Here is a 21,220-nt window from a genome sequence, read left to right as displayed (position 1 = left end):
GTGATGCTCTGTGCAGTGTGACCTGCTGCGGCGTCACCATACATGTGCCAGGGTGTGATCATTGCTTGCAGATATGGGCAGCCCACATTTCTGCCCTAGCACGTGTGGCCTGAAGGTTTAGCAGGACACAAGGCAGAGCACGTATGGCACCACAGTGGGGATGCTGGAGTTGCTGCCAGGCAGCGTGTGTTTCAGGGCCATGGGCAGACCTGCAGAGCCTTTGCAGGGCAGATTCTTACATTCTGCAGCAACAAGGAAAGCGTTTTCCAGCCGCTGCAGCCCTGCAGAGCACGGTCCTTGGCTCAGCACAGCTCACTGGCTGCTTTCTGCAGCACCAGCCATTAACCTCTCTGCTCTCCCCAAAGAAATCAGTGCGTCTGCAGGGCCTTTGGAACCTGTGAGTGAAGCCAGCAAAGCGAGGGGGAGTGTGTCAGCCTGGTTTGTCTGCATCTCATCTGGCCAGTGGGTGATGTGTCACCCAGGAGCATCAGTGCACACCGTGGCTGTGGGCAAAGGTGTCCGGACAGCCTAGAGAGTGGATAAAAAGGCAAGGGCTGAATGGTGTTTTATGTGCAAAGCACCAAAGCTGAGAGGGCAGGATGAATTCCCCAGTGCTCCCACAAGCCAGTCCAACTGGTTTATGCAGAGGGACTCACTGGGGTTTCTGTGTTGGTGCTTGTGTCTGGTGCAGGTCTCACACACAACAGCCTCAATTTTAGCATGCCAGGGCTTACAGACATCTTCAGCAGCTCTGCCGCCCATGCGAGCTCCTCACCCAGAGCATTTGGGGCAGGACCAGGGATGGCAAGAGGCTCCTCCTTGCCTTGCCCAGTGTGTCATGGCCCTTTGCTCCTGCCAGCAGTGTGCTTTAGGAGGGGACCAGGCAGTGGTGTGAAGCCTCCATCGCTCCAGTCCTTCACAGGCAGCCTGTGCTCAGCTCCCATCCCATCGGGCTGAGGGAGCCTTGGGCAAGCCCTGCACTGTCTGCAGGGGGTCAGGCAAGACCTCGGCAGCCACAGGAGCCCCAGCCAGGGAGCAGAGCCGACACCAGGGCAAGGTGCTCCTGTGAACCCATCTCTCCTCCTCCTTGCTTCTAGTCCCATTAACCAGCACCAGCTGAAGCTGGCAGCGGGCTGAGGACAATCTGCATTATCTCAGCAATGGAAATAAATACCCTGAAAAGATGAGCCTCCCTTCAGGTCTGATCCTGTGCTGCTGGGAGAGGCTGTAGCTGGGTGCTGGACACCCCTGGCAAGGGCTGGCTGTGCACAGGTCTGTATATTCTAATAGTATCCGTGCCCCTGTATGTGATGAGCAATGCCAAGGCTGGGACCTCCCTGTGTGCTGCTGCACAGGGAAATTGGCTGTGGAGGTGTTTGAAGTGCTCGTGCAGCATGTGTGGGGCTGAGCCCCACAGGCACAGTGGGGAGGCTGCGCTCTGTGCCCTTGGCCGTGGGGTCGGGGGCAGCTCATGCCAGAAGCTGCACTGGAGGTTGCTCGGAGTCCAGGGAGGGAGGCAGGAATCCGGGACAAACCAGGGTTTGTTTCCCAGCCCTGACTCCTCTCATCGGCTCAGCTGCGGGCCTGTGTTCCCACGGCTCAGTGGGGTGGCATCCCCCAGGAGGATGCTCCTCTCATCCCATGGCATCTGTGGGATGGAGGCCAAAGGTCCTGTGTCCTCAGTGGAGCCTTGCTGAGGACCTGCCAACCCTCTGCTTGTGGGGCTGGGCTCCATGGGGAGCGCTCTGAGCCCGAGCTGCAGAGAACTCAGCAAGACCCTGAGGCATTGACTGTGTCCTGCAAGGGGCTGGGGGGACAGACGCAGGGAAAGGGGGATCCAGTGCATTCCCAGGGCTGAAAGGATGCAGAGCTCCCGGCATCATCCTGTCCATGGGACATCTGCAGGCGATCGGATGCAGGAGAGGGGAACTGCTCCCTGGCTGGGGCTGGGCTCCAGTCCCTGCCCTCCACCTGTGGGTACAGCAGCATTGGTGGTGCAGCCACAAGCCTATCGCTGGGGATTTGGCTGCTAATCCTCTGTGGAAGAGCTGGCTGTAATCTAGCAATATTGGCTCAGGCTTTTCTTATTAACTTCTCCCAGGCTGCCTGATGCTTCTGACCAGCACATCCAGCGGGGAGGGGATGCCCTCCCCACACCTTCCTGGGATGTGGAATGGGAAAGTGAGATGAGCTACACAGCACCAGCACTGCCTGCTTTGCACTTTGGTGCTTGTCTTTCCCTGCCTTCCTCTTTGGTGCCAGGGGTTTCTGCTGGGGGTCTCTGCTGTTCTCAGTGGGGCCAGGCTATTGTCACACTCATCTTCCTTCAATCCCTGCATCTTCAAGCTGGCAGTTAATTAAGCTGTCAGAGCCTTCCCTTTAATCAGAGCACGTCAGACCCGTGCCAGGGGCTCCCCTCAGGACAACTGTACTTTCCTGGCAGCATCAGGATGGAAAGACACAGGATATCCCATTGCTCTGCCTGTGGCGGTCTGGGGCACAGCCTCAGCCTCGCTACGTTCCTAAACAGGATGGGGCTGGTGCGTTCCTAAACAGGATGGGACTGATGCTCTCCGGGGACTCGCAGCCCAGGGCTGCATCCAGCTGCTCCGTGCAGAAAGCTCAGCTAAGGAAGGAGGGGATCCCACAGGGCTCTCGCCTGCATGGGGCAGGATGTGCACAGAGGCTGGAGCTGCGGGACCTGCCCGAGCCCTCCTCCTTCCCCTCGCAGCGCACAGGACAGGAATAACCCATTGCCAGTATCATCAGTCTCTTTGCTGGTGGCTCCTAACCCCATCGCTGACTCTGCGGGGAACCCACAGGTCTGCTGAGATGGCCATGAGTGCTTCCTGTGGTTCCTTTGCATTTGGCACAGCTCTGTTGGGGGGCATCCAGCAACCCCACATCCCACCCCGGCTCTCGGGCCCCCTGCCTGGTTAGATATTCCTTCCTGTCTCCTGCCATTCTTCCCATTGCAATCCTCCTTCCCCTGCGAGGTGTCAAGGTGGGATGTGCAGTAACTGTTACATGGGTCATTAATCTCTTTGAGTTAATTATAAAAAATGCATTTCCTGCCCTTTTTATTTCTAGCTCTCCACCATGTGCAGAGCTATTTGAAGCATGCCCAAGTGTCTGAAGGTCAGCAGGCATTGACAGCATTTGGTACTAGCTCCGCTTCCTTGGGAAGCAAAGGATGAAGGCAGTGGGAAGCCTGCTCGTTCCCCAGGACACCATGGTTCCAGACAGGCAGAGACAACAAGGGCTTGATGTGGGGTCTCTGACATCTCAGTCCAAGGGACCTCTTTGAGCTTTGGATCCCACTCAAACAGCCTGGGGGGAGATGGCACCAAGGGCTGGAAATGTTTTCTTTGGGTGGAAATGTGTGTCTGGAGCTCTTGGATGCGGAGCTCTTGGATGCTTGGATGCTTGGGTGGAAATGTGTGTCTGGAGCTCTTGGATGCGGAGCAGCCTGAGCTCCACTGTGTTCCCATCACCCAAGACGTGTGGAGGGCAGAAAGCACCCAGGAGCTCAACACGAGGAGCTGTGCTCCCCCTCCTGCTGGCTGGCTCTTTCCTGGAGCCCTCCTCAACCCTCGCTGCGGAGGATGGAGCTGAAGAGCACACAGGGAGCGTCTCGCTCGTCCCAGCTGGCAGCCAGCTCCCCCAGCTGCACAAAGGGCCTTTTCATGCCCTGCATAAACAAGCGAGGTTGTTATCGCAGAGCATCAGCACTAGCAGCAGCCCAGGCGGGGATTCCCAAAATAACCCTCTTCCCAAGAGCACACAGCCATGCACACCCCTTTTTCCAGGCTGCTGGGCTTTAGGGAATAAAGGTTTTGGGTGCACCCACCTCCTCTGCTGAAACCTGGGGCCCAGAGCAAGAGCCTGCCATGGGGCAGAGCTGGTGGTACCACGGCACATGCGTGTGTGCACACATGGATATGTTCACCTCGTGTTGGAAGTGAGGAAGAACACAGCCACACTGCAGCTTCTGCTGCATCCTTGAATGCTTTGCAGTGATTATTAATAGCTGATGGTGTGCTTCCCTGATGCTGGTATCGTAAGGGCTAAATAACAGTTTGTTCTGTGCTTGGGAGGTGGAGCTCCAAGGTGCTTTTCCTTAGAGGATGCTTCCTCTTCATGGCTATGCCTATGAAGCTGGACCCCTAGCTGCATCCCGATCTCATCTACCTTGTCTAGGGAAGAGCAGGTTCCCATGTAGAAATACATTCATTACTGGAGGATGTGCTGACCCTCTTTGCCTTCTATCCCATAAATCCAAGCCAAAGTCACTGCAGAGTCAAATTGTAAGGGGGAAAACTTGCTGGGATAAAAGAACTTGGAGGCTCTCATGGTGATCAGGGAAGGCCCTCGTGACTGAACCTGTCCTAATGTTGAACCATGAAACATCTGCAATTTATACCAGTCCTCGTTTATTTGTATTGGCGTTTGTGTTTTCTTATGTTGTTGTTTCAAGTTGTTCTGCTGCACAACGGGAATCTGGCCAGGAGATCCTCACTTGGGTTGGAAAACAACCTGACTCCAGAGAGAGGGTTTCCCATGGAGCTGCTTGGTGGTAATGGGGAGACAGTCCAGGCTGGGCTGTTTGCACCAGCGCAAGATGGGGAGTAAGGGATCCACTGGAAGAATTTGTTCTATGTGTTCTCCCAACTCCTTGGCTTGGCACAGGGAATGCTCCCTGCAGTGCTACTGGGGAACTACCCAGGGATATCTGGGCTCACAACTCTACCAGTGGGGTCACCCACTGATTATTGACCCGAATTCACTCAGAAGTGAATTTAACATTTAAATTTCCCAGCTTTCCTCTCAGATCATGACCCAACCTCACCCGTTGAGCAGAAACCCCTCTTTTCCCTTTGAATGACCAGAAAGAGAAAACCAGACAGTAACAGTCCTCAAGGCCCTGCACATCGCTCCAAGCGCTGTTGTTTTGCACCACTGCAGTGCAACTTTTCTCCTGTCCAAGTCCCCTTCAGCCCAGCGCAGCAGGACACGTGAACGATGTCACATGCAGCACATCCATCCCTGCAGCAAGGTGGAGGTGAAACCCATGCCTGCAAGGGGAATCTGAGCAGCCTGTTGAAATGCCTCTTATTTGTAAATGAATGCCCTCCCTCTAGCTCGGCTCCCATGTGGTGGGTTATTTTTTCCAAGAGGTTCCTGCTATTTACCCAACTTTCCAGCTGGGTTTCTCTAGGCACAAAGAGGCAGGACCTGCCTGAGTTTGTACAGTGAGTCAACAGCTCAGCAGGGGATTAGAGCCCACAATCCTGCTGGCATCACTGCCTTGGCTCGAACCACTGGACCGTGCAGCCTCATTTTGTTCCTGGTACTCTCTGCTGGTATGTGGTTTGTCAGGAAAAAAGCCCCAGTGTGGCTAATAAAGGAGGCACTTCATAAAGCAGTAAATAGAAGCCCTCCTCGTCCCAGCGCTTCATCCTGGCTGTGGTGGTGTTGGGGTCAAGCTCCCCATGTGAGTGGGAATGGCAGGGTTCCTGAAGGCTGAGGAGCAGCACCCAGCACAGAGCCCTGGCACCTACTGCTGCCAGGCAGGCGACCGTGTGCTGACACACTGTGACAGCCACCACGGGCCAGCTCTGCCTTGCAGAGGACAAGCAGAGGCAGCCAAGTCAGCCCTTCCCTGCTGGGAAGAGCCCCCCGGCCTCCTCTCACTGCTGGAGTCCAGCCTGTCCTGGGGTCCAGCGCGGAGCTGCACCCTTCTGACTTCAGAAGACCCAACGCAGGAACTGTTGTAAGTAGCACATCTGCCAACAGAGCAAAGCAGAGGCCCTCTTGGAGCCCTATGTGATGCAGGATGGGCTAGTGGGCCTTGGGTACCAGATCAGGACCAGCCCCAGCACTAATCTGTGCGTGACACATCCCCTCTGTCCTTTGCTGCTCAACACCCGCGAGGCAAAGAGGGCTGAGTGTGCTGTGCACCTTGTGCTCATGAGTGTCTGAAAGGTTTCACCTCTGGTCACAGCCATGCTGTGCATCCAGTTCATCCGTGTACTTCACGCATTCCTGTGCCCAGTGCATCTCTGTACCCAGTGCATCCATATGCCTGCTACATCCGTGCACCCAGTGCATCCCTGCTGTGCATTCAGCGCATCCCTGCACCCAGTGCTTCCATGCTGTGCATTCCCGGGTATGCAGTGGGGTCCCCCCTTTTCCCCCGCATCTCCTGGAGGGGCTGCTTGCCCTGACACCACCGACTTGCACAGGGGGTCCCTTGCCCGCGCTGAGCCCTCCCGGGTGCCCCCCGGCACCGCGCTCCGGGCACTGTGCGCGCAGCCCGGGACGCTGCGGGGCCGAACCGGGGCCGAGCCCCCGCACCCCCGTGGGCGGCTCCCGCGCAGCGCAGCGCGGGGCGGGGCGGAGCGGAGCGGACTGGGGCGGCCTCTCCCCCTCCGCAGCGCCGCGCCCCGGCCCTCCCCGCCCCGCCCCGCGCTGCGCCGCGCTCCCGCCGCTCGGCGGGCAGGGAACGGGCAGCGGGCAGCGGGCGGGCAGCGCGGGCGGCGGCGCGGGGCCGCGCCCGGGAGGCGGCGGCGGGAGCGGAGCGGAGCGGAGCAGAACGGAACAGAACGGAACGATCCCGGCTGTACCGGGCCGGGCCGGGCCTAGCGGAGGTGAGAGCCGGGGGTGGGGAGCGCGGGGACGGGCGGTCCTTGCGGCCCCAGGTGCGCTGCCCGCAGCGGAGAGGCGGGCAGGGATGCGGGCAGGGATGCGGGCAGGCGCAGTCCCGCCGCTGGGAAAGCTGCTCCAAGCCGGGCCTCCCCTCCGCGGCGTATCCCTCACCGCGCCCTGCCTCCCTGTTTCCCTCCATCCCTCCTTGCCTCCCTCCAGCCTTGCCCGCCGCGGGATGCTGGGGTCGGGGCGCGGCTCCCGACGGCGCCCCAGCCGGGCACGGGATGCGGGGTGCGGGGACCGGGACGCGCCGCGCTTCCAACCCGCGAAGGAGCAAAGCGGAGTGCGGGGAAGCAGCAGCGCAAGGCCGGGTCCTTCCGCCGGGATGAGGCAGCCCCAGGGATCCGTAGCCCCGAGCTGCGGGTTGCTGTCATAGCATTTAACTGCCGGGCTGTGATTTCAGGGAGACGATTTACATTAGAGGGAGAATGTGGAGGGAGCCAGGAACAACTTGGAATGGGTCCTCGCATATTTCTGTGGTTATTTTTGGAGTATCGTCATATGGCAGGAGGTGGGCTCTGGAGGTATCCTTGAGCTCAGCATTTTCTCCATAGGCTGGTTACCCGGGAGATCGTACTAGAGGACCTGCGTGGCCCTTTTCTCTATCAGTGCCTCTGTATAAAACACTGTTTCTCTCGCTGTTTCCACGGTGGTATTGTTCCCCCCCGGCATGGCCAGCCTTCAGCGTGTTATGGTGGGGACCCTTCTGTGGACAAACAATGGTCCGGGTATGCGTGGTTGAGTATTCACAATGTGTTGCAGGAGCAGGAGATGGAAAAAGCTGTGTTTGATTCAGCTGTAGATGGTGTGAGGTGACTCCTGATCAGCCTTTCTCCACTGCCGTGGATGAGGTGTGGCTTCTCCAGCATCCCTGGAGAGACCAGCCCCTGCATCAGTCTCCTTGCACTTAACCGCCACTTTCCCTCCAGCTCTGTCATGCTAGACTGATCCGAAGTGTTTTTCACTTCCAAACAACTCACATTTGCTACCCAGGCCTGCTCTGTGGGGCTGCCTTGCAGAGCTCCAAGTCCTTTGCAGCCCACTGGAGGACTCTTGCATGTGTCAGATCCCTTTGACCGTGACTGGGCAGGCTGGAGAGCTGTTCTTGTTGCTGCCAAGCAAGCTTGGAGCTGCAGACGGCTGGGTTTGGGTGATGATCCTTGCAAGAAGGGAATTACTCTTTAATTATGCTTTTTAGAGACTGGTTTGGTAGGCATGGAGCCTGTCTGTGGAGGGTTCCCCAGGGTGCTCAGTGCTGAGGTCTCACCAGGGAGCTCAGAGCCGTGGTCTCAGTGAGGACCTCGGTCTGTGCTGCGTGCAGAGCTATGGGGCATGTTCTGGAAGGTGTGGCAGACCCTGGCTATTGTGGCTTATGGCAGGTCCAGAACCATCCCCTTTCTCCCAGAGCATTCCCTTATGCTCTGTTTGGTGTCAGAGGACCATGATGTACCTGTCCAGTGCGGGGTGTGAGGTGCTTGCCCACCTGCAGACCCTGATGGGGGCAGAGCATTCACCTCTCCTCTCTGTGCCATCCTTGTGCTGTGTTGACTGCTTTAGCCACAGCAGCCTTCAACCAGAGCTCTGGGTGCACAGCAGAGCCCTGCCTTGGGGTGCAGGGTGGCTCGGAGTGCATGATGCAGCACCCTGTTTGTGCTGACGGTGGGCTGGCTTTGGCTGCAGGTGATGTGTTCTGCCCCTGCTGTTTTGGTTACTTGTTGATGTTGTAGCTAGACCTCTCTGGAATTGTTATTTTTACTAATTTTTGAGAAATCAGCATTTCCCCAAACTCTCAGGGGAGATGCTTTGTTTTAGAGGAAGCTTCTAAAAAAGGGGTTTTGAAGTCCAGTGTTGCGTTTCTGGTCAGAAAGCACTGGTGTAGACGAGAGCCTCTGTTTCTGGGATGGGGAGGGTGAAGGTTTCGGTACCTTTCCTGTCCAGTGCAGGCACAGAGCTCACTGGGCTTCCTTTCCCGAGCTGCTGCCATGGTTGACACCAGCACAACTTCCCAGGGTAAGTGTGTTCTGGTATGCGGATGGGCAGCTGGAGGGGTGGCTGGCTCAGCTGGAGGAGTCACTGCAGGGAGGAATGGGGAGCATCTTAAAAATCCATTTTCTTCCCCCAGGCAGCTGAGCTCTGTGTTGGGCTCTGGTTGATGACCTTGGTCCTGGTGAGGAGCTGGATCTCTTGTTGGTTTGCACAATAACCTTTCACACTTTCTGCTGGCAGCACTGAGCCCTCATCCCGTATATAACTCCATCATCACCCCGTGTTCCCTGTGTTCCTCTTTGCTCTAGCACTGCTGATGACTTCTGCATTACTGGAGGAGACAGACAGACCGACGGACCAGTCAGGTGCCTCATTAATTCTGTCTCCAAAAGAAGCACTCTTTCCCATAGCTAATTAAGGATTTCTAAATTGGGAAGTCACAGAGAATGGCCTCTTGGTTAAAGGGCAGGGGGTGGCCTTGGCTCTTCCCAGGCTTGTTCTGAGTTTCCTGCTCAGTCATCACTGGAGCGTCCTTTGCCTTAATTTTACTTGGCTATGGACTGGGGATATTTCCCTGCCGCCTTGGACACAGCACTGCAGCGCCCGAGTTTCACTGGGATACTGATGGGGAAGCAAGTGTGTGCGAGGAGATGGGCTCAAGCTTTGTGGCAGATCAGTCTGGGTGTCTGAGGCCTGTGTTTGGCTCTGTAGTAGACTTGAATGCGGTGCAGGTCTGAGCCTGAAGCTCTGTTTTAAGCCTAGATGCGAAGGGAGAAACACGAAGCGCAGAGGTTCCTGTGTCTCCGGTTGCTGGAAGCTCTTGTGCAGCTACAGATACATGGCTCTCATACAGCATCTAAAAATGTGCTTGTGCTGAGGCTGTGACAGTGATGGCTGCGTGGCTTATTGTTCTCATTAGAGCAGTCGGGTGGCTCTGAGTCAGCAGGTTTGGATTTGTCACACTGATGGCACTGGGGAGACCTGCGAGGGTCTGCGTGGAGGGGACGTTGGGTGCACTGTTGGCTCGTGCTGTCACTTGAGCCTGGAAGGAGTTGTATGTATCTGTGGGTGCTGGAGGGCAGTCTCCTTTGGGGGCTCCTTTCCAGTACCTGTCCTGTGCCATAAGGATCTGTGAAGTCGAGCATCACTACTGCCATCGAGGCAGCTTGTCCAGTGGACCTGTCTTCCGTAGGCACATCACCTTGTCTGGATTACAGGATATGGGAAGCGTGGTGGGAGGAGACTCTCTTTGATGGGGTCATGATGCACTGTTTCCTTATGGCTGAACATTCAGTTTTCCTGTCCTCCCAGCCCTTGGGTGGAAGCTTGTGGGCTGTCCAGGACCTAAGTGTGCCTTAAAGGGAAGAGGAGGAGACTTGGACAACCACATCTTGCATTGTGGAAGCAGTGGCTGCTTTCTGCAGCAGCTCCCTTGGCCACACAGTGTGCCCCTGGTGCAGAGCAGGATATTGGGCCCAGGTCCCATGGACGTCCCTTGTCTTCGATGATGGTTTCTCCCTATGCCCTGCCTTGCTCCAAGGAGGTGAAATGGCTGGGGGCACATGGAGGCATCTGTACCAGGAGCTGCTGGGTTGCACTTTAATACAACTGGGACAGGAACCAAGCTGTGCTCCCCTTGCACTATACAGGGAGCTGTGGGACTGCATGGAAAGGGGCAGTTACCCAGAGCCCTAGGTGAGGGATTCAGTACAGATACTTCACTGTTTGTCCCAGTGCACAGCTGAGGGTGACCTGAATTGAAGCTGAGAATGAGTCAGTGCCCTGCCTATAGCATGTGCCTGCCCATGGGCATGCTCATGCACACTCCCAGGTTTGCTGTCTGGGAGGGTGGGAGTAGCAGACAGCCTCAAAATCTGGATGGTAATGCTCTGGAAGAGGAATTTCTTTGCATCTTCTGCTGATGGTCCGTGTTTCACCCTCCAAAGGGCAATATTCGTGCCCTGGGCTGGGTCTGCCCTGTGTAGGAGCAGCTGGGTTTGTGTAAGCAGCATCCCAGGTCTGGTGTGATAACAGCACAGAGAGGAGTCTAGGCTGACCCTATTGTGCTCAGAACACGAGACAAATGAGGCTGAGGCTGCAGATCTGCAGTTGCCAGCAGGTCAGCAGTTTTACTGGGGCACTTGGCCCCTTTATGGAGATGAACTGTGGTGGCAGTTTAGTATCTGCTCTATCCTCCTGCTAGAAACCTCTGCACACCAGTATAACTGGACTCTGCAGCCATCTCACTGGGCTTTGCTGTCCTTGACCCCTTCTTGGCCCAGAGGACTGGTGCTCTTTTGCAAGGTGTTGGTGATGAGGTGGAAACCAGGACCAGGTGCTGTGCTAGTGTAAAACGCATCCTGCCTCTGAGGCGATGCTGAATGAGGATTCACAGCCCAGCCCTGCTGCCAGGTTCCACCCACCGGCTCCTTCCTCCCTCTGCTCCTACTAACCCAGTGCCGGGGCCCTGCTTGCTGCCTGGCAGCAGAGCAGGGATGTGTGCTGGTATCCTTCCCTCGGTATCAGATGGAGAGGAAAACACAGGGTGGAGTCATCTCTGCACAAAGGAAATGTTGAGGTATCGTTTCTGCCTTTGGTGGATTGGGGAGAGATTAAACAGGATCTTAGCACATTCACAGCCCCCTTCTCACCTCGTTTTCCTGTGAATCTGTTGCAGTCGTGGTATCTTTCAGAAGATAATTTTAGGTTTGCCTTCTCTCCCCCCACCCCCCCTGCTCCTGCCTCAGGCTTTTGAAGGGAAACACGTTTCTATGGGAGAACAGAATGAGCCATTTCACCAGACATTTTGTTATGGGCAGAAGGGCCGGGAAATCTGATTGTGCATTTGAAATGACACATTCCCCTTTGTAACCAGCTAATGGGGCTTGCTGGGGTGAGAGCCAGCAGAAAGCCACCCCTGCCGGGCCAGGGGCAGGCGGATGTGTGCCCTGACAGGCTGTGGGGTGGAAGGGGGCATGGACCAACCCTTCGCATCCTCCTCCTGCCCATCCAATGGGACCATCACCCAGGTGGCCACGCGTGCAGGGCTGCAGTGCTGGGGGGGGTCCTGCAGTTTTCCTCTTTAGTGATGCTGTTGGGAAGCAGTACCCCTATGTGTGAGAGAAGCAAGCGAATGTTCTAATGAGGTGCACTGTTCATCTGGAGGAGCTCGTGCTGAGCGTGGGATGGCGCAGCACCTGACACAGCATTGGGTCTCTGCTTTGCTGGTGATGAGAGGGAGGTGGCAGAGGTCTCGAAGTGGGTGAGCAGTGCTGTGTTAAGGTGGTCATACAGCTGGGTCTGCTGCTTGCTGTGGGAAGGTGCAATGTACGACGAAGAAACAAACTTTGGGGTGGGAAACCTCCAGTCTGCATTCTCAGCAGTGTTGGCTTTCAGATTTACTGCAGGTTCTGATGAAGGTCCTGCAGAGTGAACTGTCCTCTGTCCTTTGGGGTCTGATCTGGCTCTGGGTATGCACATGCCTTGTGTATAGGGGCCATTACCTCCGCAAATTCACTGGGGCTCCTCTTCAGGGACCCAAAGAATGCTTTCTCATGGTATGGCATGAGTAGATCGTTATGGATCACCTTGGTCTCATGTGCTGTACAGAAATGCAGCTGACTTCAGAGTGACCAGTGGAAGTACCAGCCATGGACAGTTGGACACTGCTGCCCAGGCTGTGTTTTGGTGGCAGCTTCCACTGTTGGTGCTTCTGTGCTGTTGCAAGAGCCTTGGGGCTCAGTCCCACCTTGGCACAGTGTTGCTGGCTGTAGGCAGGGCAGCCTGGAAGGCCCATGGTGGTGTGGTCCATGCTCATCTCCTGCTGAGCACTGCCTGGGCTGCTCCTTCTCGGCTGCCCAGAGCTGATGTGATCCCAGGGCAGCGTGGAACCGTGCTCAGCTGGACCTCTCTGTGCTTCACGCTTGGCTATGCTGCCCTGGGGCTGCTGCACTGTCCTGCCCTGTTTATGTTCCTGCTCTGATGGGCGTGTGAAGGGGACAGAATGAATCCTCATCCCCTTCCTCACCTTTTAGTGGCCCCATCAGCATTTCTGCAACGCGCTGTCCTAGATCTGTGTGAGTTGGACTCATGGCTCCCTCCTACCTAAACCCCAGCCAGTGTTTGAGCCCACAGCGGTGCCGGCTGGGATCGGCCCCTTTGCATGGACCATAGCCTTTGTCTGGCTGCTGTTGGTGTCCCAGCTCCTGCTTGCACAGCCAGCGCTCAGGCTCGCCCTGCCAGGGTCAGGCGGGATGACTGCGATGACGATGTTGTGACAATGTGGGTCACTGTGGGATGTTTTCAAGCCCAGGGCACTGTCTGTGGCCGAGATGCTGTATGCGCTGGCCCGGCGCCGGGGACAGCTGCATGGCAGGAGATCGTGATGCAGTCTAGCATGGATTTTTGCTGGCGGCAATGTTATGGGGAACTGCTTGTTTGTAGACAGAAGTGAGCAGGGCTGGGGGAGGGCCTTGCTCCCAGTGTATTCTAAACCACTTCATTAATATGATGCTAATTGATGCAGTACTTCAGATCCCAAAACGTCCATAGCTCAGAGCCTGTTGTGGTGCTGGCCACCCTGATGAATGAGGCTTCACACAGCAGAAGATGGGAAGGAGGGATGGTCGGTGTGTGATGGAGAGCACAGGGCTTTGTTTGGCAGCATTAGCACAGGGAGGCTGGGGAGCATTGAGTGTCACTGCCCTGCCTTTGGGGCAGTGAATACCACATCCTCCCTCACTAGAGGAACATGGTGCATCCCTAGTGAGCTCCGGGGTGCTGGTGTGATGCCCCTTCCGTGCTGATGGAGAGCTGGCTGTGTCCTGCTGCTGGGAGAGGGCAGAGCCCTTATGATGGGGCTCTTCCTCTCCTTTGGCTCATTAGCTTCTGGTCAGTGTTGTCTGCACGGGACAGCAGCCTTCATGCACCAGTGGCATCCCTTGCTCCATGGGCAGCGCAGGCTCCGTGTGTGGTTGGAAAATGGGGAAAGTTGGATTCTGAGGTCTGGGAGAGCAGTGAGTCATGCACAGGGGCACGTGTCCCGCTCCTGTGCTGGGCGCTGGGCACACAGGTGCCTATGGACGGAGGGACCTGGGGCTATGGGTGCAGCCAGTGCTGGTGCCACAGGGATGCCCACATTGCATCCCAGCCCTGCTCCATGTGCAGTGAGCGGTTGGGTGAGTAAAGCCAGTCTGCATGGTGGCCACAAAAGTCCCTGGTGGGCAGGGGTGTGAGCCCAGTGCCAGTGCATGATGACATCCTGCTTGTGCTTCCCCTTGTGTGACAGCGATACAGTGCTGGGATGGGACCACGCATGTGGTGGTGGCTGTAACTCCCTCCTCTTTCCGTATCCCTCATGCAAATCATTTGGGGGTGCAGTTTCTCCCTGTTCAAAGTTGATTCTGTTTCCTTGGAGGCACTGAAGCTCCCAGCCTTATTGCATCAGATTTTCTGCCCGGGGCACAGCACTGTGTGCTGTTCCTGTCTTGAAGGGAATTCTGGAGCCCCATAGCTGCCCAGCCAGGTATCAGTCACTCTGTATCACCCTGCTGCTAGGGGATTGTGTCCAAATGGAAAGTGGAGCAGCTTTTACGCCCAGAGCAACCCCTTTGGAAAGCTGCTGTGGGTCAGTGTCACTGAGGACAGGCTGTGTTGTGCTGATGTTTGCTCAGAGAGTGACAGGTTTTTGCTGAATCCATGGGAGAGCTGGGTGCTTTGCATAGGTGGGTTATCCTGACTGCTTTGCTTCTGTGCTTAGGGGAGGATGGTCCTTGCCTATCGAAGATAGGTTTGAAAGTTAATCCTTAGAAAAGCAGAAGGTCTGTTGGTGCATTTGCTGCGCTGTGAGGCTGTGCTTCCTCCTTCCTGTAACTGCCCTGCTGAGCAGTTTTCCCTCCTCCATTAGATGCAGTTGTCATCTAAAAAAAGGACCCTTAAAATGCTGTTTCAGGGTTGGGGCTGTTCCTATTAAAAGCACTGGTTGGGGTGCCAGAGCTGCTGGTCACTCCATGGGTGAGTGAGTGGAGCTGGCTCCCATGGGCCCTGCATCACTGCCCTGCAGAAGTCCTGCTGACCAGATGTTGGCCTTGGCATGACAGCAGGGTGCGCACCAGTGAGCCGGGGGCACGGGTGACAATGGGGTGGCACAGATGGGCCTGAAAGGAGAAGCTGGGTGGTGCGAGCCGGGCGGTATCTGTTTCCCTTGAGAGGTGTGTTGGTTCTGCTGCACTGCCTGTAGTAGATATTGGCTTTTATCACTCAGATGAGCAGAGCTGGCTCGCAGCGGGCAGGCTGCCTGCCTGGGAAGGTGCTGTTTCCACATCAGTCTTCCTGAGAGTAAGGCAGCATCGAATGTAATCTGGAGTTTACGTTCTCCAGCAAGCAGCTTTGTATGGAGCCAATGCAGCGCTGGAGCCGTGCAGGCACCATCTTGTGATGAAGTGTCTGGCTGGCATCCTTCCGTGCACTCGCCATCAGCACTGGGAAGGGGTTTTATTCCTTTTGAACCAAATCTGATCTCTCTCCTTTGCAGGTTCTGAGCTGTGCCTGAGCGGAGCGCTGGGAGCAGCCCCTGGAAGCAGCGTGAGTTTAGCCTCAAAGCTTCTATTCTCCTTTCCAGATCCCACGTAAGGCTGAGTGGGTTGTGTAGTGTAGAAGGGGGCTGCTCCGCACGGGGCTGGTGCTGCAGGGAAGACACCTTTGGTGGGATTGGAAATGTGGCCTGGAAATCGCTGACACACAGAACCGCTGGGCTTGGGCTCCTTCTGGCTGTCTCTGTGCTGGGTTTTCCTAGGAAGGAATAGAGCAACAGCCCCTTTGCCAGCAGAAAGGCTTCCCGAGTCTTTGCCCGCTGACAGCAGGTTTGGGATGTCACGCTTAGCGCTGAGTCTCCGTGCTCTCTTTTGTGTGCAGGGTTTGAGGAAGGCTTTGAGGATGTGTTTGCAAACCCGGTGCTGTGTTTTGTTTGTGAGGATCCGAGCCCAGGGTGTAGATCCCTGGGCTTGCAGGGACTGGCCTCAGATGCATCCCAGGGAGGCTGGCACAGCCAAGCAGCTGGGAGGGAAGCTGGGAGAGGACAGCGGTGGGTCTGAGCTGTGGAGTTAAATGGGTGGGATGCCTGGAAGAGTGGCAGGCTTGTGGTGCAGGCCTTCTTGGAGAGCCTTGGGGTTCCTCTGGCTGGGTGGGCTGCTTGGCTCTGGGGCACAGCGGGTTTGCATGGTGCTGTCCATGTGGAACTAGATGTGAGCTGCTGCTGCTTTCACTCCCTGACCTGCAAGGACCTGGACAGAGAGCAATGCAGCAGTGCTACCCTTGCTCTGGGTCATCATCTGAGCACTGGGGACAAGGAGCTCCATGGCTGCACTCTGCTGCCCTGGCCCTTTCCCAGTGACAGGAGCACACAGCAGCGTGCACCGTGAGGCTCACTGCATCTGCATTGCTCCGCTGCCTGCAGGGCTTGGCTCCTGCCCACACAAGGCAGAAGGTGCAGAGGTGGGCAGCGGATCCATGTCCTTGCTGGGGGCTGTGGGGGGCTGCTGTGATGCGTTCCTCAGGGCTAGAGGTGCCTCTAGGAGTGGATTCTCACCCGTTGTGCAGCAAAATCGCCCCTTCTGAAGGGCTCTTTGTGGGTCTGGAGGGATGCAGAGCTTGTGTTTGGGGTGCGTGTCTATAAGGAAAGCAAGGAGAATGACCGGGTGCCTTGTCCCATTTCTGGGCCTTGGGTGTCTTTGGTTTCATGATTCCCTCTTGCAGTTGTATCTGATGGGCTTGAGGAAGCCCTTACACAGCAGAGCTGCTGCGCGGCCGCGTGCTCTGGGCAGACCTGCCCAGCCATGTGCCTGTCGCCTGTGGGTCCCAGCTCCACGGCAAGTCTGAGCAAGCAAAGCCTTGCCAGCACAGCCCGGGCTGTGCTGCTTTGTGCCGAGGGAGGTGTCCCTCTGCTCCTGGTGGGGTTGGTGACAGCACAGGGATCGTGCTGGTCATGGGCTGCTCGTCCCTCTCCATTTCCACAGCTCCCTCCCAGCTGGTGTAATATCCCACCTCCCGGCTGTCAGGAAGGGCTTGCTGCTGGGATTTGATAGGCAGGAAAGGATTATCTGCTTGGGGGCTTGCTCAAAGGAGCTGGTCATCCATCAGTTGGACTGGGTGATTGTTGTAGGTTCCTTCCAGCTGAACTACTCCATTCTCCTTGGAAGTGGTGCACAAGACCCGACGGTTGCCTTAGGGAAAATAGCACTTTTTAGCTGCTGCTTTAGACCCCGAACAAATAAGGGCTAAACAAACATGCAGCACCCTAAAAAAGGCTCATCTGGGGCTGCAGACCAGAGGACGATGATGGGACTTACTTTGTAAGGAAAAAGATAGGAGAAGGCAGGGCTGAGCCTGTGCCTGAGCTGGGCTCCCGGCAGAGCTCCCTGTGCTCTCTGGATGTGGCACTGGTTTATTATAGAATCCCACACTGGTTTGGGTTGAAGGGACCCTAAAGCTCCTCCAGCTCCAGCCCCTGCCATGGGCAGGGACCCCTTCCACTGGAGCAGCTTGCTCCAAGCCCCTGTGTCCAACCTGGCCTTGAACACTGCCAGGGATGGGGCAGCCACAGCTTCTCTGGGCACCCTGTGCCAGCGCCTCAGCACCCTCACAGGGAAGAGCTTCTGCCTAAGAGCTCAGCTCAGTCTCCCCTCGGGCAGGTTCAAGCCATTCCCCTTGGCCTGTCCCTACAGGCCCTTGTCCCAAGCCCCTCTCCAGCTCTCGTCAGCCTACAGAGGGTGTTCAGTCCCATAACTCTGCTCAGGCAGTTTCTAATGGCTGCAAAGCACAGATGAGTGCACAGCAGCTCCTGAGGCCAGTCCCAGCACCCTGGGCAGGATTAGCTCCTTATTATAAGCATTAGCTCAGGATGCTGCAGGGATCATCCTTTGCGTGGCAAACGCTGTCAGTCTGTTTTACAGGGTAACTGGGAAAATGAAGCTGTCCTTTCCTCCCTGCCCTTCACCCCATGCAGGCAGTGCTGCAGCCCCTGGCAATGCTGCTGTGGGGCAGGGGTTCACTTTCCTCTTGATTTGGGGCCCATCCTCACTGGAAGAGATGCCTTGGTCAATGAAGCTTGCTCTGTGCCACCCCAGCTGCTTTGGCCCGGGCTGAGCAAACAGGTTTGTGGTATGTGGCAATGCGTGCCCTGAAGGCTGCTGAGAGCTGCCAAGCTCCCTCAAACTCAGCTTGGGAAAGGCTGGCTCCTGCCCAAACACCCTGCTTGCTTTGGCTGGGACTTTGAGCCTCCTGTGCATCACATCTCAGTGTTAGGAGCTGGGCTTCCCCTGTGCTGCGTTAGAGCTGGGGTGAGCTGGGATGGCCCCCATCTCTGACCCCCTCTGCCTGGCTGTTGAAGGCTTCTCTGCCCAGGGGCCAGGCTGGAGCTGGGATCTTGCCCTCCTCTGATGTGCAGCTCTTTCTGCTTGGGTGACAGGAGATGGGGCTTTCCTTGAAGATGCAGCTTTGCTGCTCCGGTGGCAGGGAGGTACCACCCGCACCGCTGCTGTTGCCTTGTGTGAAGGGCTGGGATGGGCTCCTGCCTTGCTAAACTGGTGATCCCACTGGGGCTGGGGCAAAGGAAGAGCTGTCAGTCCTCACATCCCTGTGGAGGAGGACTTGCCACCCAGGACTGGTGTTTCAGCAGGACCCAAGGGATGCAGAGCTGTAGGCAGCATCGGAGCAGGAGCGCTGTGAGGTGGGATCTGCAGGACTTGCTCCCAAGGGTGCATTGCAGGCTGGACCAAGTGCAGGAGAGCTCCCAGCCCTGCCATGGGTATGCTCCAGGGCAGCATCTTCCAGCTGATAGGTGCTGGTGGTGGCACCTCTGTGGGCTTCTCCCAGCCCAGCTTCCCCACAGCCCTGGCTGCTCTCCCCTTTATTCTGGGACAGAGGCTTTTGAGTTTCCTTTCTTGATTTTCCTCCCTGTTCCTGAAGGGGTTAAACAGTGTTTGGGCCACTTCCCATCCTCAGCAGCTACAAGAGCAGGTTCTGAGAGCTGCTCAATGGAAGGCCATCAGCTTCTGTGGGGTGTGATCTGCTCCCCTCATTGCAGCTTGCCAGGCTCTCTGGAAAGGGCCAGTTCTCCATGGAGCTCTGTGTTGTCCTGGTCTTGGCTTGTGTCCTTCCCCACCTGCAAAGAAGGCAGGACACTTGGTAGGGTGGTGGGAAAGCTGGCAGAGCACCAGAGGGACTTTTGGGTTGTGATGAGGAGTTTTTGGAGCCTTTAAGGCCACCAAAGGTGCTGCATATAGAGCCAGGTTGGGTTTCCTTGCCAGTGGTGTCACCTGGAGGATGCTCATCCTGCTCCCATGTACATGTAATGGCCTGGGCCATTCAAGGCAGCTGTCACTGAGATGATGTCCATTGCCCAGTAAACCCCATGGCAGTGGTGGCTGGCAGGGTGAGCAAGAGTGCTCCCTGTGACCCTGGAGTGATGCTTCTTGTTCCTCGACACAGAGTTATGTTTTAATGAGGAATTTGGGATGGAAATGGCAAGAGGACAGGGAAAAGAGAAAGCTGCTGTAATCCTGCTATGGATTCAGCATGGCTTTTGCTGCACAAGACCACTCAGCTGCATCAGAAGTTGCTGGTACCCAGGTTGCCGGGGAGACGGAGACGTTCAGATGTGGCGGGTGCCGTGGCCATGCTGGGCAGATTGTCATCCCCCTTTTGCTGCCACCAGTGATGGCCCCAGCGGCTGTCCCTGATGCTGTTGCTGAGCAGGGTGTGTGTGCTGCCTCATCCTGAGAGGTGCTGCTGATGGAGCCCCCACCCCAGCAGCTGTGGCTACACTGATGCTCCGGTTTGATGCACGGGAGGCTGGGGAGAGCTGGATGAATGGGGGTGCTTCTGGCATGGATCGGGGCCCACACTCCAGAGCCATCTCCATACAAGTCCCTTGTGCTGGCCCCAGTGGGGTGACGCTGGTGGGGGTGAGAGGCTGTTCTGGGGTGGGAGATGGCCTTGCTGCCACTCAGCTCGTCCACTTGGTGACTGAGATGGAGAGCCCCATCTCTTGGAAAGGCTGCACCTCTCCTCTTCTAGGAAGCCACTTGCCATGGGCCACCTTAATGTCCCTGAGGATTGACCAGGGGTGGGCGAGCAGAGGCACATGGTGCTGTGCCCACCTGGGGTAGTTGCAGCGTGTTGGTGCTCTGCCAGGGCTGTGTTTAGCTGGGAGGGCAGGAGCTGTGCCAGCCTGTGCCCAGGCCTGCTTGGCACAAGTTGTTTGTTGGAGAGTGCTGCCACCTCTGCCAGCCACTTGTACATAGAACCTCCCATAAACACCCAGCTCCCTTGGGTTGTGTTGCAGTGGAACCAGCTCAGCTGCAGTGATGGAGTCCCTACTGCAGCACCCTCCTGTGCTGGGAGCCATTCTGTGCCCATGGTGCCTGGATTGGGACCTTCCTCTCCGAGCACCAGAGCAGGAGGTGCTGGTGGTTATCTCAAGCTCTGCCCATGGGTGCGGTGGGGAGGAAAGGCTTCGTTCAGGTTTACTTTTTCCCCCTTTTATTTTGTTTTATTTTCTTAATAGAAACTTCTCCAGCCCTTCCTTCTGCTGTCATTTAATTGTCCAAGTTCCCTGAATACCCGTCACCTGCCTGGGGGTAGAATTTGAGACACATGAAAGCTAGATGAGCTTCTGCAGGCACTGAGCGTACATCCTCTGGGAGCTGGGGAGAGATTAAACAGCAGAGAAAACCAACTGCTCAGGATTGTCCAAAGGTAAAATGGAAGGGCTGGGGGAGAACAAGGGAAAACCAGCAGTGTTTGCTTGCTAGATGATGTCTGCTTTGTGCCTGGGGTGGTGGCTGGTGTGGTGGGTCTCATATAGCGAGGCTTGGAGGATGCTGAATGGGAGTGCACCAGACTGGAGCAGTTCTGCAGTGAGAGCTGGGGGTCTCCATGCATCTCTTCCAGTTTTGATCCTGGCATGGGTTTGTAGAGTCGTTCATCAGGATTATATCTGTGTGTCATCTAAATGACTCTGATTCCTGTCACCCCTTTGGCAGGGTTGGCATCTTCTTGGTTGGAAGGGAAGGAGTGGTGGCAGGGATGGAAAAGGCTTAAAATGAAGTGGCAAACGTAGTGTCCTACCTGGGCTGGATTCATACATGGGGTGTGTGGGAAGACGTGAGTCTGGGCAGGGGGAGCACACATGCAGCCACCCAGCACCCTGTGTGCATTGGGGTGTTGCTGCCTGCGACTGGCAGAAACCTGCCTGAACCTGAGGGGTAAATCACACTTCAACTTGACAGCTGAAGAGGGAGGAAAAGAAAGGCAGTTTAAGCTTTGTATTTAGGAATAATACAAAGCAAATCGGATAAATACACAGGGCCTTTGCCTCCTGCGGTGCTGGCACCCGGTGCCAAGCTGCAAAGAGGCTGTTACTGCAGGGTTGAAAGCTTGCGGAAGCCCCTCAGCGTTCTTAACAAGAGGTTGGGGCAATGTGCTTGTGGTTGCATTGATTTCTCGCAGCACTGATGATTAATCAGAT

At 56.4% G+C, this 21,220-nt stretch overlaps 1 protein-coding gene and 1 long non-coding RNA gene across 13 annotated transcripts in view; both read left to right on the top strand.

The window, feature by feature from the left end:
• The first annotated feature begins 1,209 nt into the window (after positions 1-1,209).
• Positions 1,210-4,931, top strand: LOC133216741 (uncharacterized). Its single transcript, XR_009726716.1, has 3 exons — positions 1,210-1,272; positions 4,478-4,704; positions 4,820-4,931. It is a non-coding gene; the product is annotated as an uncharacterized LOC133216741 (long non-coding RNA).
• Positions 4,932-6,618: 1,687 nt separating this feature from the next.
• EPB41L1 (erythrocyte membrane protein band 4.1 like 1) overlaps positions 6,619-21,220 on the top strand; it is a 56,310-nt gene continuing 41,708 nt past the window's right edge. For 11 of the 12 annotated variants that reach the window (XM_061361678.1, XM_061361673.1, XM_061361680.1 and 8 more), the window contains exons 1-2: positions 6,619-6,650; positions 15,227-15,276. The gene's annotated coding sequence lies outside the window, so the exon portion shown is untranslated. The remainder of the gene's footprint in view (positions 6,651-15,226; positions 15,277-21,220) is intronic. The other variant, XM_061361670.1, reaches the window with a different exon arrangement.

Source organism: Neopsephotus bourkii, unplaced genomic scaffold, assembly GCF_033783945.1.
Source record: "Neopsephotus bourkii isolate Nb327-2 ecotype Australia unplaced genomic scaffold, CSIRO-AGI_Nbou_v1 NB_1060, whole genome shotgun sequence".
Classification (NCBI taxonomy): Eukaryota; Metazoa; Chordata; class Aves; order Psittaciformes; family Psittacidae; genus Neopsephotus; species Neopsephotus bourkii.
Note: the sequence above shows the minus strand (reverse complement) of the source record. Positions and strands in the feature narration are given on the sequence as shown.